General features: G+C 40.7%; 2 long non-coding RNA genes across 2 annotated transcripts; both read right to left on the bottom strand.

Annotated features, from left to right (window-relative positions):
- Positions 1 to 9210: 9210 nt before the first annotated feature.
- LOC112038991 (uncharacterized) lies at positions 9211 to 11532 on the bottom strand. Its single transcript, XR_010625697.1, has 2 exons — positions 10970 to 11532; positions 9211 to 9570 (listed from the first exon to the last, which is right to left on the bottom strand). It is a non-coding gene; the product is annotated as an uncharacterized LOC112038991 (long non-coding RNA).
- Positions 11533 to 13524: 1992 nt separating this feature from the next.
- LOC112038988 (uncharacterized) lies at positions 13525 to 15616 on the bottom strand. The gene is made up of 2 exons (XR_010625710.1): positions 15163 to 15616; positions 13525 to 13727 (listed from the first exon to the last, which is right to left on the bottom strand). It is a non-coding gene; the product is annotated as an uncharacterized LOC112038988 (long non-coding RNA).
- Between the last annotated feature and the right edge of the window lie 1717 nt (positions 15617 to 17333).

Genomic DNA, 17333 nt, shown 5'->3' with positions numbered 1-17333 from the left:
TTCAGAATTTTAACTAAGGGAGTCAATACCGTACTGGAGGTTGTACCGGTTTGGCCACTGGTACGATATATTTCGGATACCGATCAATACCAGTGTACCGTTTCAGGTTTACCGCTATTTTATATTTTATATATATATATATATATATACACACACATACAAAATTAAAAAAATAAAGATAATAAAAAAGAAAAAAACAATTAATAATATTGTCAGTACAACAAGAATCATGTCTACCAAGCTAACATTTAGAGCCACATTGTTATTCCAGATATTAAGTACGTGTAAAAAATAGAGAAAAAAATCTAACACTTCTCTTATTCTAGTTTTTCTCTTCCCTTGTTCCACGTTTATTTTATTCTTTCATTTGTTTATTTTTTTACTGTTGCAGCCTGAAGCCTTCTTTCTTTTTTCTTTTTTCTTTTTTATCATTAAATATCAACTTTGCTATTACCAAAAAGAATTACATCTATTATCCATTGGCTAATGCTCCATATCTTCCAAAAAGAACTACATCTATTATCCATTGGCTAATGCTACATCTATTATCTATTGTCTAATGCATATCTTCCGTAGATTGGCAGGCACGCCTAAAGCTAGTTGCCTGCTAACATCATTCCTATTTTCAAAACCTATCCTATTTTCAAGTTCCAACACATCAGCTTCACACGCTATCTCATTACAACCACCCATATCCTCTTTCTCTTTCAAATTAATTTTGTCATCACCCTTCACTTTTTACTTCATTTCTTCCCCCCATTAGTTACAGATCTCTAACCTATCCTATTTTCAAGTTCCAACACATCAGCTTCACACGCTATCTCATTACAACCACCCATATCCTCTTTCTCTTTCAAATTAATTTTGTCATCACCCTTCACTTTTTACTTCATTTCTTCCCCCCATTAGTTACAGATCTCTCTCTCTCTCTCTCTCTCAGTATCAGACGATTCACATCAGGCCTTACTCTTTCAGCGCATCAGTCCAGTCTATTTTTTTCTTCACTTCAAACCGATTTCCAGTGCATGAATCATCGACGCCTCTCCTCACCACCAATCGGTATTTCATCGTCACCGGTGTGATAAAGAGGAGGCAAAGAGAGACAGAAGTTTGGTGTGGCGTAAGAAGAAAAGGTACCGGTCCGGTATCCACTAACCGGCCAAAACAGCCGGATTTCGCTGGTACGGCCAATACGAGGCCGGTACAGCCTGTATTTTTTTGGGGACGAAACAAGGGAGTATTTGTACCGGTGCACTGGTCGGTACGGTATATACCGGCCGTACCGGCCGGTACGGTACGAAATTAACTTCCTTGATTTTGACACTATTTGGTGAAAACTAAGAAAACAGAAATTATGTAGCAGGTGTCAGGTACTCTCAAGTAAAAAGAATGACAAAGTAAGTAAGAGCATCCACATTAACAGTGCTAAATAGCTATATTGTTATTTTTAGCACCACCAAATACCAAAATGTGCCTTACAATGGTGGAGCCAAAACTATATTTTAGCCGTGCACGGTAGCTAAGATGTAAAATAATAATAATAATAATAAATTTATTTGTGCGTTTACACTGCTTTTGATCAGTGATGGAGCCACATTTGGACTTGCCCCCCCTAAATTTTTTTATAAAATATTATTATTATTATTATTATTATTATTATTATATATATATGTGTGTACTAATTTTAATAATTTTATTCTACAAAATTACATTTTTTTTCCTTTAATAATATCATTGATTCATTTAAGAGTAATGCTATACTCACAAATTTTTTAATAACATTTTTACAAACTATTATAATAGTAAATTCTTATTGGTTCGTGTGGGGCCAGAAAATCGGGTAGCCTTGGCCCACTCCAAGCCAGGCCCAAATGGCCCACGCCGAGGATGCATGATGGGTCCGAGGATGACCCTGTCCTCGGGTGTCCGAGACCTCGGAAAAATACGAGGACCACCCTACCAAGGGACTCCTAGAATATCCGAGGAGAAGAGGGCCCGGTGCCACACATTGGCAACAGAAGTACGGAGAAGGGGCAAGCCCTGGGCGAACTGTTACCTCGGCATTGAATACGCTCACCTAACCCTTCTGGCCGCATTAATGGGGATGTAACCCCTTGACAGAGCAACATCGATCAGGGTGAGCCACCTGACCACGAATATGACATCTGATGGGACAGACGATCAGAAGGGAGGCCAATAGATGATCAACAGGAGGAGGAAGAGAGGGATATATAAGAAATGAGAGCAAAGTGTAAAAGGGGGGGGGGGAAAAAGAAAGAGAAATGGAAAAGAAAGGGGTTTGCAGAGGAAAAACCTCCTCGGCCATGGTACGAGGAGCATCCCCCAGTTGTAAATTGTTCTTAGTATCTTTCAATAAAAGAAAAGTAGTTTATGCTTCATGAACGCCGGCGAGCTTCTAAACCTTCGGTCCACTTTCTACAAATTTATTGTTCTGGGTTCGTTGGGCCTGGGGGAATCCATATCTTTTGGGCTACAAAAAACGACCCTACAATTGGCGCCGTCTATGGGAAGGATTAGTGCGCTGGCCGGCGCAACAGGCGATCGTTCTAAGTAATCATTCTATGGAAGATTGGTGGTGATGCAAAAAAAAAAAAGGAAGAACTACCAGACAAACATTGCAGAAAAATAAAAAGTTCGAAATAGAAGATCCAGCAGAAACGAAAATGAACTTCATGTTACTTTATTAAATCAAAGGGGTACAATGTACAAATAGAGGCTCAGGCCAGCGTGTTTTAAAACTACTCCTACAAGCTAATCCTACAAACAGAGGCCCAGGTGGACCCGTCCTAAAATTAGCTAGAGGGAAGTGTCAACCCGTGCTTTTATTGGCAACAATAGAATGGGAGAGCTTGACAATAGAATGAGGGAAGGAGGCTGGCTTGCTTCAAGGCCACCAACAACTCCTTTCTCGGTGCGGCGGAGCATGAACAAAGCGAGGAGCAGATGCAGGCGCACCGGGACGCCCTCCCCTGTGATGTTCCCTTGATTCTCTCCAATCCTCACGAGCGCTGGTCGTTGGAGACGGCAACACTCGGGCACCAGCCATGACATGAGTTCGCGCGTCTCCTCCGTCGAAGGTGCACTCCAGGGAGAGACATTAGGTACTTCAGTGACATCCTTCCTGGCCACCGTGCACGGCACTGTTAGTGTTACGCCTAGACTCTGCCGCGCCGGAAGCCCAGTAGGGGCTGCAATTACAACGGCCCTTGGCACGGATGTCCTCACACCTGCCCAAAGCCGCCTCATATCTGCCAACTCCGGTCACAATTCTGGCGGGGTTATTAAAGGGGCTTGGGAGAATTGAAGGGACGTGTTTCTAACTGCGTTGGAAGTTCATGGAGTGTGGAGAAACCTTCCCCCCGGGAAGCCTTATATAAAGGATGAAGACTGGTGGGAGCTAATCCACACAGAATTCGAAAAGAGAATTATCAGCAGTGCTAATCACGAAACTACCAAATTTCAAAGGGACCGTAGACCGCTGGATTTGTGTTCATTCACGAGGACATTAATGAAGGCGCGTCTCGCGCACCGAAACGTCAAGAGCGGAGCGCGAACGGCCAAGGGACGCCTCGTAAATAAAAAAGACGGGGGACTCGAGCTGGAGGCGACGTCAGCGCCACGTGTAAGATCATAGTCCAACCCAAGGAGGAATCGTTTCCAATAAAGTTGTCCGAGGACAAACCCCTACTTACAGAGAAATGGAAGCGTTAGACAGAACCAAGGCATTGCATGGTTCTCGGACTCAAGCCTATGGGGAAACTAACCGCACAGCTATACCTAGGTACTAGACAGAACCAAGGTATTGCATGGTCCTCAGACTCAAACCTATGGGGAAACTAGATACTTACAGAGAAATAGAGGCGTTAGACAGAACCAAGGCATTGCATGGTCCTCGGACTCTAGCCTATGGGGAAACTAACCGCTCGGCTATACCTGGGTACTAGACAGAACCAAGGTATTGCATGGTCCTCGGACCCAAACCTATGGAGAAACTAGATACTTACAGGGAAATGGAGGCGTTAGACAGAACCAAGGCATTGCATGGTCCTCGAACTCAAGCCTATGGGGAAACTAACCGCTCAGCTATACCTAGGTACTAGACAGAACCAAGATATTGCATGGTCCTCAGACTCAAACCTATGGGGAACTAGATACTTACAGAGAAATGGAAGCGTTAGACAGAACCAAGGCATTGCATGGTCCTCGGACTCAAGCCTATGGGGAAACTAACTGCTCGGCTATACCTGGGTACTAGACAGAACCAAGGTATTGCATGGTCCTCAGACTCAAACCTATGGGGAAACTAGATACTTACAGAGAAATGGAAGCGTTAGACAGAACCAAGGCATTGCATGGTCCTCGGACTTAAGCCTATGGGGAAACTAACCGTTCAGCTATACCTGGGTACTAGACAGAACCAAGGTATTGCATGGTCCTCGGACTTAGGCCTACAGGGAGACTAACTACAAAATATCCTAAGTTAGGAAAGGATCAAGCCCCACCTAACCCTTGAGACGTAAGAGGGCTGCCCATACATACGTTCTCTCTCCTTATCATCGTTACTGGCGTAATTGGCCGACATACAATTCAAGCTAAAATCATGCAGATCAAAGGAAAAGAGGAAATGCAGGCAGCGTGCCCACAAATAAGCAGTTGAAATAAATAGAAAGGAAAATTAAATTCGCATTACAATAATGAGTCTGTAAAAGTTGCATGGCAAGAGCCACAATACATAGAGGAGAAGTACAACAAAATAAAATAAAACAACGTGAAAGTAGGACGAGCCGAGACGTCGGGGAGTCTACTCTTTTTGCTCAGGCTGGGCAGGGGCAACCCCTGACCCCTTCGAGCCCTGGCTTGAGGGGACGGCCTGCAAGGGTGCGGCGAGAGCAGCTGTTTCCTCGGTGGCGGGGGTTTGATCAACGAACGGGATCTCCACTATCTCTTGGGGCACCTCCTCGCTCGAATGCTCCCCTAGTTCAGCAGCCCCCATCGCTTCGGCAATCTCTCCAACCTTAGGGTCATCAGGGGCTACCTCGCGGATAGCAGGGGGCTAGTACACGTTCTCCGCCTTCCACAGGTCGGACGAAGCTTCCACCCCTGCTTGTTTGAGGGCCTCAACCCAGACCTGGGAGCAATATCGCCTACATACCCCCGGGACTTGAACTTTGTAGAGGGCCTCTACCGCAGCCACCCCATCGGCGTAGGCTGCGGCCTCAGCATCCTCCTTGGCAGTTAGGGCCATCTCCTTGCCATAGTCTGCCTCGTCCTTAGCCCGCCGGACCTGGTCTCTAGCCCATTCTGCCTCCCTTTGGGCCCCCTCGGCCTTTGTCACCTTAGCCTGCAGATCTGCGATCAGATCCCTCGCGATCCGCAATTGCTCCTCTGCCTTGCCCAGGCGCCTTGTCTGCCCCTTGGCCTGGTTCTGGGCACCCTTAAGACCAGACAGGGCACTGTCCCGCTCCCTGGTCACCGCCTTCAAATCCTCTCGGGCCTTGGCGAGGTCAGCCTTGGAATTCTTCAGAGCCCTGGTAGCCTCAAAGCGCCAATCACGCTCCTTGTTGAGAGCCTTCCTCTGGTCGTTCGCCACCCCCTCCAACCTAAAGATAGCCTGGACAACCTGCCAGAATAACCAATACGCTATAAGCCCAATAAAAGAAAAAGAGTGGGCGAAGAGTCGAAGTTATAGCCCTTACCATCCCCACATATCGCTTGAGGCTGAGGAAGACCTGCTCGCTCGTCAAAGAGTTAAGCTCAGCCATGTCCGCCGGGAGCAGTAGGCTCCTCTCCAGCGCGTCGGCCACGCGCGCACCTTCGCCCTCATTGAAGTCCCTGAGGGAGGCGCTATCCCTCAAGGGCTCCCCACGGAGCATCGGGGCTAGGAGCCAGGCCTAAGCCTCGGGAGAGGTGGTGTCGACTACCTGCCTCTCCTAGCTCTTGTCGCCTATTTTGAGCTGCTTGGACGGCCGCAGAGTAGTATCCTCCTCCTGCGAGGACACCATCTTACCCTCCACAGGCCTTTTACCCTTATCCTTCTTCTTCTTGGGGTCGGCAGGCACGGATCCAGAGGGTGAGCGCGTCCGAGAAGGAGGAGGAGGGAGCTTCTGCTGAGCGAAAGTCGACCTAGTCTTCGCAGGTGGAGTGAGAAGTTTCTGTTGGGACTCCCCCAGCCGGCCCTCAATCAGGTCCAGCAAGTTGGTGGTGGGCTTCCTCTTGTAACCCATTCTCGACCGAGGAGGGGCTTCTAAAGCAAGGAGGTCTGTTTCGGTCAAATTGGGATCACCCAAGTCCCCGGGAGGGTCCTCGAATTGATCAAGCTGAGTGAAAGCATCAAACGCGTCCCCTTCCCCTTTTGGAGTTTCCTCGGCGGCCTCGGCGAACGGTTGGGAAGAGGAGGGGACGGCTAGTGTGACAACTTCCTGGTCGGAGGGCTCCTCGGGGAACGAAAATCCGTCCTCGGTCACAGTAATCCTCTGAAGCCGAGGATCGTTGGCTCGGATGACGTGCTTCAGAATCGAGAACCATTTCTTGGTAGTTTTATACCCCAAAATTATGTGGGCGGCCCTAACCTGATTGTCGTCCTCATTTATATACACCGACGCTCTCAGCGCCTTCTGCAAATCTTCCCGGTTGACCAGATGGAAGTGACGCTCAAAACCGTGCGAGTCTGCAAACGAAAAGCACCACCGCGTTAGTAAAAAAAAAAAAAGAGGGGAAGAAAAAAGACGAGAACTTGAAACTCCTCCTGTTTCCCACTGCCCCACCTGGTATTCCCTCTGTTGTTGGGCAGTGAAGGCCATCGTGCCACTCCCCTGACACGATGAGAAAATCCTCGTTGAACCCCTTGCTGGACTCGGGGAGATACTGAATAAGCCGCACCCTGTCGTCTCTCGTCTTCAGGTAATACGACTTGCCCTTTAGAAGCTGAAGGTTGTAACACCAGTTCACGTTGTGGTGGGTCAACCACAGCCCCATCTTCTCGTTCAGGGCATCCACACAGCCCAGAATCCTAAAGACGTTTATCCCACACTGGGTGGGGGCCAACCGGAAGTGCGTGAGGTAATCCCTCATCACCAGCCCCATGGGGATCGTCATCCCCCCTTCAAGGAATGCGACAATGGGAATTACCACATCGCCCTCCTGTCTATGTATGCGTCAATCCCCGTCCTCACAATATCTCAGACCTACATTGCCGGGAATTCGGTAGTCGGTGATGAACTTCTCCATCGCCTCCTCAGTATCGACGTATTTCTTAAACCTACCCATCCCGGTTGACACCTAAAAGAACTAACAAAGAACAGGCGAAATAGAAGAAAGAGTAGAGAGAGAGCTCAGAGAGGAATAAAGCGACTTACTGAAAAGAGGAGGAGCTCCTCGGACAGGCTTTTTGTGCTGGAGGTGCAAGAGTGTGGCTGAACTCAGGAGGGGTGCACGAGAATTCTTGATTACAAATGGGAAACAGGAAGAAGCGGTTCGTACGGGTATTTATACCCCAAATAGAGGAACCATGCGGGTTTTCCCGCCCATAAATGCGAGACGAACCTCCACCGTTGGATGGGTAACGCCTCATTAGACGTGGGGAGCACAGAGCCGCCTGAATTTAATGATGGGCACGTTACGTGCTCCGAAATGTCAGCGACGTGCCTTGAGCAGATGAATAGACCCCAGTACTGACTGGGGGGGGGGGTAAGGCCGAGGATGTCAAAATCCTTCTCCCTGCCCGAGGATGCGTGCAGCAAGATTTTGAGGGGGTACTGTGGGGCCAGAAAATCGGGTAGCCTTGGCCCACTCCAAGCCAGGCCCAAATGGCCCACGCCGAGGATGCATGATGGGTCCGAGGATGAGCCTGTCCTCGGGCGTCCGAGACCTCGGAAAAACACGAGGACCACCCTACTAAGGGACTCCTGGAATATCCGAGGAGAAGAGGGCCCGGTGCCACGCGTTGGCAACAGAAGTACGAAGAAGGGGCAAGCCTTGGGCGAACTGTCACCTCGGCATTGAATACGCTCACCTAACCCTTCTGGCCGCATTAATGGGGATGTAACCCCTTAACAGAGCAACATCGATCAGGGTGAGCCACCTGACCATGAATATGACCTCTGATGGGACAGACGGTCAGAAGGGAGGCCAATAGATGATCAACAGGAGGAGGAAGAGAGGGATATATAAGAAAGGGGAGCAAAGTGTAAAAGGGAGGGGGGAAAAAGAAAGAGAAATGAAAAAGAAAGGGGTTTGGAGAGGAAAAACCTCCTCGGCCATGGTCCGAGGAGCATCTCCCAGTTGTAAATTGTTCTTAGTATCTTTCAATAAATAAAAAGTAGTTTATGCTTCATGAACGCCGGCGAGCGCCTAAACCTTCGATCCACTCTCTACAAATTTATTGTTCTGGGTTCGTTGGGCTTGGGGGAACCCATATCTTTTGGGCTACAAAAAACGACCCTACAGTTCGCATACGAGCACACCACTCACATCATTTTTTTACTTACTAGTAATCACTTATCAATCAGTAATTTATAAAAAAAACTTGTAACTCTAGCATTTTCCTCATTTTAATGACCATAAAAAAAATTATAGATCTAAAATCTAAAACAAAATATACAAGCCTAAAACTCAACAAAAAAAATTATAAGTAAAACTAAAAATTAACTAATTTTATCCAAAATAAATAACCTTGCCTTTTAAAAAATTCTAAACAAAAATAATTTTGTTCTTACCTACAAAAAATAAATAAATAAATCTTAGCAGCTAAGTAGCAGAATCAGAGGTTGAAACCACCACACACAACCAACAGTAAAACCGCCCCCCTAACTCAAAGTTCTAGCTCCGTCTCTGCTTTTGATTATTTTATTTGTGCGTTCACACTACTTTTTATTTAGATATATTATTTTATTGTAATATTTATATTATTTTATTATGTTGAAAGCTAAAATTAATCTACTAATGCTGGATATTTTGTAAAATGAATATATAAAATAAATAAAATTACTTTATACCAAATAAGAAAAAAAAAAATAACTCCGCCAAGGTGGATGCTCTGACAAATAGGGCTGCAGTGTAGCGGTAATAACAATATCCATCTACCCACTGGCCCCTGGCCTATGATTCTCCGAGCACAAAAACAGCAGACTAGTAATTGAAGAGAACAGAAACAGCACAAAATCCCAAGTTTCTGGCTCCAAAACTAAAAGATGATTGTAAAATAACACTGGAAATTCTCCAAATGAGCAGTCTGACAAAATTACAAAATAATGAGAAATAACATAAGTGTGCTCATTATGACTACTACCATTTGATGCAACAACCATCTGAGACAATGATAAAGTCATATTTAATCCAATGAAGATAAATCAGATTATTTAGTTAAGAATGATCTGATTAACTATAGTTTGGACAACAGAACAATTCGGTTCCTAATTAACATGCCTGTAACAACACCTGTACAGAATATGGTTCACTAATTTATTATTTACAAAATCTTGTTACTTCCAGGATGGTTTCAACTACCGACTGCTCCGCAAAAGCATCAATACTCATCTCCATCAGTATAATCTGAAAGAGGGGAAAAAACTCAAATAAGTCACCATATTCTTATGAATAAATTAACTCGAAGGCTGTCAATAAGCCATGTAAAAAAGAAACCCAAAAACTAAAAGAAAAGGCAACTGCACAGAACTAGAAAATACTAAACCAATTCCAGGAAATCCGTGAATCTCCAATGAAGTAAATTATAGGCATAGAAGCAGCACAAGATACACAAACACACAATAAGAGATAGTAAGACAACTAATAATTTGACTTTTGTTTGCAAAGGAAATTAAAACAGTAAAAATTCAGCTTATTGAACCCGAAGCCAACTCAAATTAGTTTCGTTAAGATGCAAGGATTTACTCTACCAAACCGTTCAAGTTATTGGAATTTTCCTCAACATATATCATCAAATTATGATAAATTTACACATACACACACACACACAGAGGGAGATAGAGATTTAGGGAAAAAAAACTGTGAAAATCTTTCAGATCTAATGGAAAGAACAAGCCACCATCAAAACCACAAATATTATCCCTACTTCTAACCAAAATAAAATGTGGGAAAGAAAAAATTGGATTGGTTTTCTTTGTTCCACAATTCCTCAAAGCTTAGAAGTTAATTAAATGACCATTCTGCACACATCTCACCAATTATACTAATGATCACAGAACATTCCTATATGGAGCTTTCCCTCCATCATAATATCCACTCCAACTCCAAGCAAATTCTTCTGTCTGGCCAGTGATTCTACTCTGAGATTTATAACATAGATTCCCCAACCACCCAACCCACCCTCCCAAAAAAAAAAGAACCTTATTGGCGAGTTACATAATCATTGGGCATGTGTTGGGCAACATAACCTCCCTTTGTGCACGGTTGTGGCCATGCTAAGGCCAAGTTCAAGTCATGGACATGGCGCGGTCACCTTATGGCACGTGTTGGGCAGTGGCCACACTGTGGGCATAGCACAGTTCATGCTAGGTGGCGGCCATGCCAAGTCCATACACTATCTGAACCACACTGCCTTGTGTCAACTACTTTTAAGGTTAACAGGTTCCACACAACAAATCTTTAAGCATCATTGTGCCATCAATTATGTTTTCAACCATGACAACCAATCTCTACAACTCATCTTCAAACACATCACGCTATAAAATTAGCTCATTATCAAGCTTGTTACTTCCTACCACAAAATTACAACATACAACAAACAATTAATAACAGTATCATACAAAGCTACCAAGCCAAAGAACAGAGGCTAATAGAATCAAATCCCTCAACAAACACAATCATTCAATCAATTCAGAATACCCATCTCAAAAAAGAGCTAACAGTAAACAAAAACAATCAAAAACCCACATGAAAAAACCTCAATCCAAAGCTCCAAAACAAAAGGAAAATCTAAAATAGAATTTACCTGTACAGCAGAAAATACTGTTGAGAGCGATCAATATCTGTTTGTAAACCATACGGGGCCCACAACGAATCTCTGAACTGGGTTTGGGTGCGAGAGTGGCAGCTTCTTCTGCGTTATCCAACAGTTTCTGAGACTGTTTTTTCCTTTTCATTCTTTCAAGGTTCCATTCTAGCTTTACCAGGTAATCATGCTTGAACGAGTCCCTGATCATCTTCGACGGAATTAGATGCATCTCTCTCTCTCTCTCTCTCTCTGTTACTCAAATTGATGTTCACTTTGTCTTTGTAACTCGGAAGTTGCGCGTAGCCGGAACGGGTCCAAAAGTTATCTCTCTGTGTTACTCAAATTGAAGTTCACTTTGTCTTTGTAACTCGGAAGTTGCGTGGCCGGAACGGGCCAAAGGCCCAAAAGTACAAGAAGATAATTTCTAACTTTTTTGTGTCGATAAATATCGAAGTTAAAAATGTCAATGAGTGTCGCATTAGAGATGTATGGCAACGATCCCTTACAAAATATTATAACCCGACGATATCTTTTGTTTTAGAAACCAAGACTCAACAGTCTATTTCAGTGACATGTCGTTTCCATAAACTCAACAGTGCGGCGCTTTGTTGCGGACTGGATTCCCATTTTCTTTTGCATCATCGATAAACATTATCTTAACCTTAGAGGTATTTTTTGTTAGAAAAATAATATTGAGTGAATAAAAAATTGATGTTTTTTATATTTATTTGAAGATATTATTATAAGTGGTGAAAATCGTTGAGTTCCACATTAAAAATGATAGAAAATATGAGTTTAGGCTGGATATTAAGTTAGGCTTTAGGCACGTGTGGAGTAAACTCTCTTATCTAATTTATAATAATATTTTATTATTTTAATTTTTGAATCAGTTAGTCTGTGCATAGTAATTATCACTGAAACAGAGTGTCTATTCAGTAACGTATAAGTTTTCATAGTCCCTCATTCATAAAAATAACTTTTTCAGAAAACTCTTCGAGTGAGAATATTTTGTGCATTTCATTTTGTGTCAAAGAGAGAGAAAGAGACATTGAATAATTCACAGAGCATGAGCTTGTGTGCTTTGTTTTCGTGCTGTAGATTATTTTATTCTGGGAGGCAGACGTACGTGAGTCTCAAAGCATTACAGTGATTGTGTGAGGGCGAAATCTGCCTTAAGGAGATTGTGTCAAACACAAGACTTGATCTAAATTATTCATCCTTCACGCATTTGGTCTGTGAGTTTTTAATTATTTGCATATTTCTTCTTAAATATATTCAGTATTTGTTTATTGTTCTTGTCTATCATATCTATTTGTGTTATTGCTTATATTTAAATCTGTGTTATTCCTTTTACTATATTACAAAAGTAAATTGTTGAAATATATCCAACATTTTTTTCTTTTTAGGTATAGGTTGAAAGGTATATGAGTTGTTCTAATACTTCTTAGAGCTTTGATTATCCAACAAAAAAAAGCTTTAAAAACATCCATGAAGTCCTTTACTCAAAATATATATATATATATATATATATATATATATATATATCTAGGAAGTCATAGGTTCAAAACAGAGAGTAGTGCTCTCCGTCCATCCAAATTAGCCATTAATGAGTGATCATATATGGATTCACGAGTGTAGCATAACAATTGAGAGAATAGTGATCTTTTAGATATTCGCCATATCTAATGGGAGATTCTACATCTCTTCCAAATCTTGTTTCTAGGAGCTACTAGTGGCAATTGACGAAAACTTGTTGGTCACTCTAGAGATCTCCATAAATTTCTAAGTTGAATGGTAAAGTAAGTTTAGATTTCCATGCTAAAAACCGATCAGTTTCTCCAAAGCCAAAATAATAATTGAAGAGATCAATGCAAAATTTCATGCTTCAGGCTCTATAACATTTTTTTTTAAGGGAAATATTAACAGATCCCTTAGAGTAATGGTTAACAATCAATTTAAAAAAATTTTTATGAAAAAATAAAAAAATAATAATTAATGTTTTGACAATTTTTTTCATTTCTCATAAAAATTGTATCAAAACTTTCCTAAAATAGATCGTTAACTATTACCTTAAGGCATCCATTAGCAAATAAAAATAGTTAGTAGTTTACAGAGCCAAAGTTGATGTTAGGGAAGCTACATGCTACCCCATTAGTTGATGTTCAACATACATTTATAATTACATCTGGCACATTCAAAATTACCATTCTATTACTATTACTTTGACTCATAGATATCATATGCTCTATTATGTTTGCAATGCAATCCATCATGACTAGTGAGTTTTTTCCTTCCAAAAAAGTTGAATTTCTTTGCTGGCAGTCAAGATGATCATCCTGTTGTAGCTCCAAAACTTAATGATGATTGAAATAGTGGAAATTCTCCTAATAAACAATTTGACAAAATTACAAAATATTGAGAACTAACATGTCATACTCACAATGACTACCATATGATGCAACAACTGTTGGGAAACAGGATAACGTTATAATTAATCCCATGAAAATAAATCAACCATTGAGACACATGAGAAAGTTATGATTAATCCCATGAAAATAAATCAGCACTATTTTCTTAACTATTAATAACTATAGTCTAAAAAACAGAACATTTTGGTTTATAATTAACATGCCTTAACGAAACCTTTACAGAATATGGTTCACTAATTTATTATTTACAAAGTCTTGTTACTTTCAGAATAGATTCAACTACAAACTGCTCTGCAAAAACCTGTACTCTTCTTCATCAACCCAATCTGAAAGAGGGGAAAAAACTCAAATAAGTCACGACATTCTTCTGAATAAAATAACCCAGAGGCTGTCAAGAACTCAATATGCCATTCTTCTACTTTTTTTAAGTGAGTTAAATATGCCATTCAAATTATTAAATTCAATATTCTTTGGCTTTAAGAAAAATCTCAAATTTCATCATGAATAAGAATCAACAAATCACACAACTTGAAGATACTCGATCTAATATTTTAAAACACGCATTGAAGTACAAATTTATAATTGTATGATCTGAAAGAAAACTCGTAAGAAATAATATTAGAAGAAAGGTTGGCATTATTTATTTGAAAATAAAAAAGAAAAAACAAACCCAAAAACTAAAAGCAAAAGCAGCTACACAGAACTAGATAATATTAAAGCAGTTCCAGGAAATCCATGAATCCCATATGAAGCAAATTCAACTTATTCAACCCAAAGCCAAAAATTACTTAAATTAAGAGTTAAGAGGTAAGGATCCACTATACCAAATCTGTGCAAGTTATTGGGGTATTCCTCAACATGTAATATCAACAAATTATGATTAAATTTGCAGAGAGAGAGAGAGAGAGAGAGATATTTAGGAAAACTGTGAAAAATTTTCAGATCCATTGTAAAAGCCAATTCATTAACAAAACCAGAAAACCCAAAATATTCTCCTTAAAAAAAAGGATCTTTTTTTGGGAGGGGGGATTTGCTAACTGTCATAAGCAATAATATGTTTGTTCATGACATGCTTCGCAATAACAAAACCTTGTTTGTCCCACAAGCCACAACTCCCCAAAGCTTCAAAGTTAATTAAATGCAGAGAAATTGCTCCTCATAATTCGTTTCTTATCCACATCAATGTAAAACTGGATGAAATCCAGGGAAATCAGAACAACTAGGCAGAAATTTAAACCAATGGTGGTGAGTTATTCTTCACACATCTTACACCTACACTAATGAGCACAGTACATTCAACATTCCTATATGGAGCTTTCCCTGCATCATATTATCCACCCCAAAAAAAAAAAAAAAAAGATTCATGAAACTTTATTCCACAGTGCCTTGTGTCAACTACTTCTAAGGTGAACTGGAAAGTCCATTTCATACAACAAATCTTTTAGCATCCTAATGCTATCAATTAACTTTCAACTATGACAGCTAACATATACAAAACCCTTCACTCAACTTCAAGACATCATACTAAAAAACTGGCTTACCATCATGAAACTAGTCATTTCCTGCTAACTCAAAATTACAACAACAACAACAACAATTATAATACCCCTCAACAAACATAATCATTAATCAATCAAACAATTCAAGAATACCCATATCAAAAAGAGCAACAGCAAACACAAACAATCAAAAACCCAGGTGAAAAAACCTCAATCCAAACACAATAAACACAAGGAAAATCCAAATATAGCATACATTTACCTCTAAAGCAGAAAAAGTGAGAGAGACCCATCAATATTTCCCTCCACACCAGAGGCATCCCATGACAAAACTCTGACTTGTTTTTGGGTGTCAGTGCCACACCCACATCTTCTTCTTCTCCTCCTCCTCCATAGGCAACAGCACGTTGCTTCTTCCTCTTCTCCATATATTCCTGAAACCGCGCGTCTAGTTTCATTTTTTCGATTTTCCATTGAAGCTTTATTGGGTATTCATGACTATGCTTGTGCTGGTCATTAATCCACCAAGCCGCCAAAAGATGAATCATTTTTCTCTTCCGTCACTCTCTCTGCTTAGCAAAATTGGAAGCTCGATTGATGAATTGAATTCACAGAGGAATTAGGATTTGTATTGGACCGGAAAGTTCGGAAAGATAAGTTCTAACTTTTTAAGTCAAGGTTCAATCAATGTGAAATATCGAATTATGGGCGTCGTGCTAGAGATATATGGTAACAGCCCGTTACTTATAAATTTAATACGGCGGAAATTGTTGTTTTATTAACTGAAACTCGCCTCAATAACTACAATTCGATGATATGTCGTTTCCTTAATCTCAACGGTATGTCGTTTTGTAACTGCTACTACTATATTATCCCATTTCTCGTCTTGCATCATTATTCATTAATCAACTTTTTCTTAAAATTAAGGGGTCTCTCTAACTTTAATCTTAAACAAAATCCATAAACACGCCAAAAAAAAAAAAGTTAATAATAAATTTCACACCTAGCTAAGAGCACTTATAGCAGTCGAGCTAAAAAGCTATATAGCTTTTTTAGTTTCACCAAAACTCAAAAATAACCATAGAGCATTGGAGCTAAAGCTATTTTTTTTTAGCTTCATTGCTACATTAGATAGATGTGCACTATAGTTTAAAGCTAAAAAAAAAAAAATTATTCCTTGCCTGGTTTTGTGGGTGACTGTGATGATTGTGTGTAGTAAATATATTATTTTATTATAGTAAATATCTTATTTTTTTGTGATGTTTATATTATTTTATTGTGTTGAAAGCTAAAATAAATCCACTACTGCAGCATGTGTGTAGGTAAAATAGATAAAATAACTTTTTGTTGTGCCAAATAGCTAAGTTTTTAGCTTCACTGCTATGAATGCTCTAACAGGGCAAATTATCAATGATAAGTTTAGATAAAAACTAATAAAAACTTGTTAACTCAACTGTTATAATATGTATTGTGAATTTTTTATGTATGAAGCATTGCTCTTAAGGCTGGAAATGACTGCTTGCAAGCAGGGGTAATTTTGGCTAGGAGAATGGAGCAAACTTATTCCAATTGCCCTATATATGCAGTGAAACTAATGAGTCATGCATTGATCTCTTTCTTGAGTTCCCCTTAGCTAGGCCATTTGGTTTGGATGCAAGGGTGGTCTAAGAGTTGTCTTCCTCTCCATATATAGCAATGCAAACATAGATGGGAGGCAATCTGGTATTTGAGGAACTAAATGGCTCATGACTGCTCCAAGGTAGTAAACCTACATGCAAATTATCAGACATGTAGAGTGGATCGGAGAACCAATCAATACCTTAGTTATGTAGCTAGACATAAAAAAACTCAAAGCAAAAAGAATCACTTGTATAGTTGTATTGGCATTGCCCTACTTCAGGTATGATTAAACTCAATGTAGGTGTTTTTGTCATGAACTCTTTTTCTACCTTACCTGTTGTGGCCAGGAATAATAAAGGGGAAACTGATAAAAAGGCTGGGATAAAGGTAACAATAACATCTCCTGTGATCCTTTGAAGCAGAAGCAGAAGCTATTCTATGGGATTTGCAGCTAGACATTTTAGAAGAATTCAGAGACATTATCATAGAATGAGACTCTCAACTTTGCTTTGAAGCCATCAATGACCTAAAAGGGTGGTTCACTGGTCTATTGAAAACATTCTGCAGAACATTTTAGTACTTAATTAAGGAATTTTTTTTTCAAATTGTTATTGTTTGGGTCAAAAGGAATCTAAATTCCATGGTCCATCATCCATGCTCGTGCTAAATGCTATTGTGACATTAAAAGTTTTACCGACTGTAATAGTTATTCCCTCTCTCAGGTTCTGTCACAACATTCACAAGGGATTCAAATGGCGGACTCATTGATCTAAAGCATGACATAAACACAAAAGTTCATGCCTTAACCCACCA

Source organism: Quercus suber, unplaced genomic scaffold (assembly GCF_002906115.3).
Source record: "Quercus suber isolate HL8 unplaced genomic scaffold, Cork oak 2.0 scaffold_616, whole genome shotgun sequence".
NCBI classification, from domain to species: domain Eukaryota; kingdom Viridiplantae; phylum Streptophyta; class Magnoliopsida; order Fagales; family Fagaceae; genus Quercus; species Quercus suber.
Note: the sequence above shows the minus strand (reverse complement) of the source record. Positions and strands in the feature narration are given on the sequence as shown.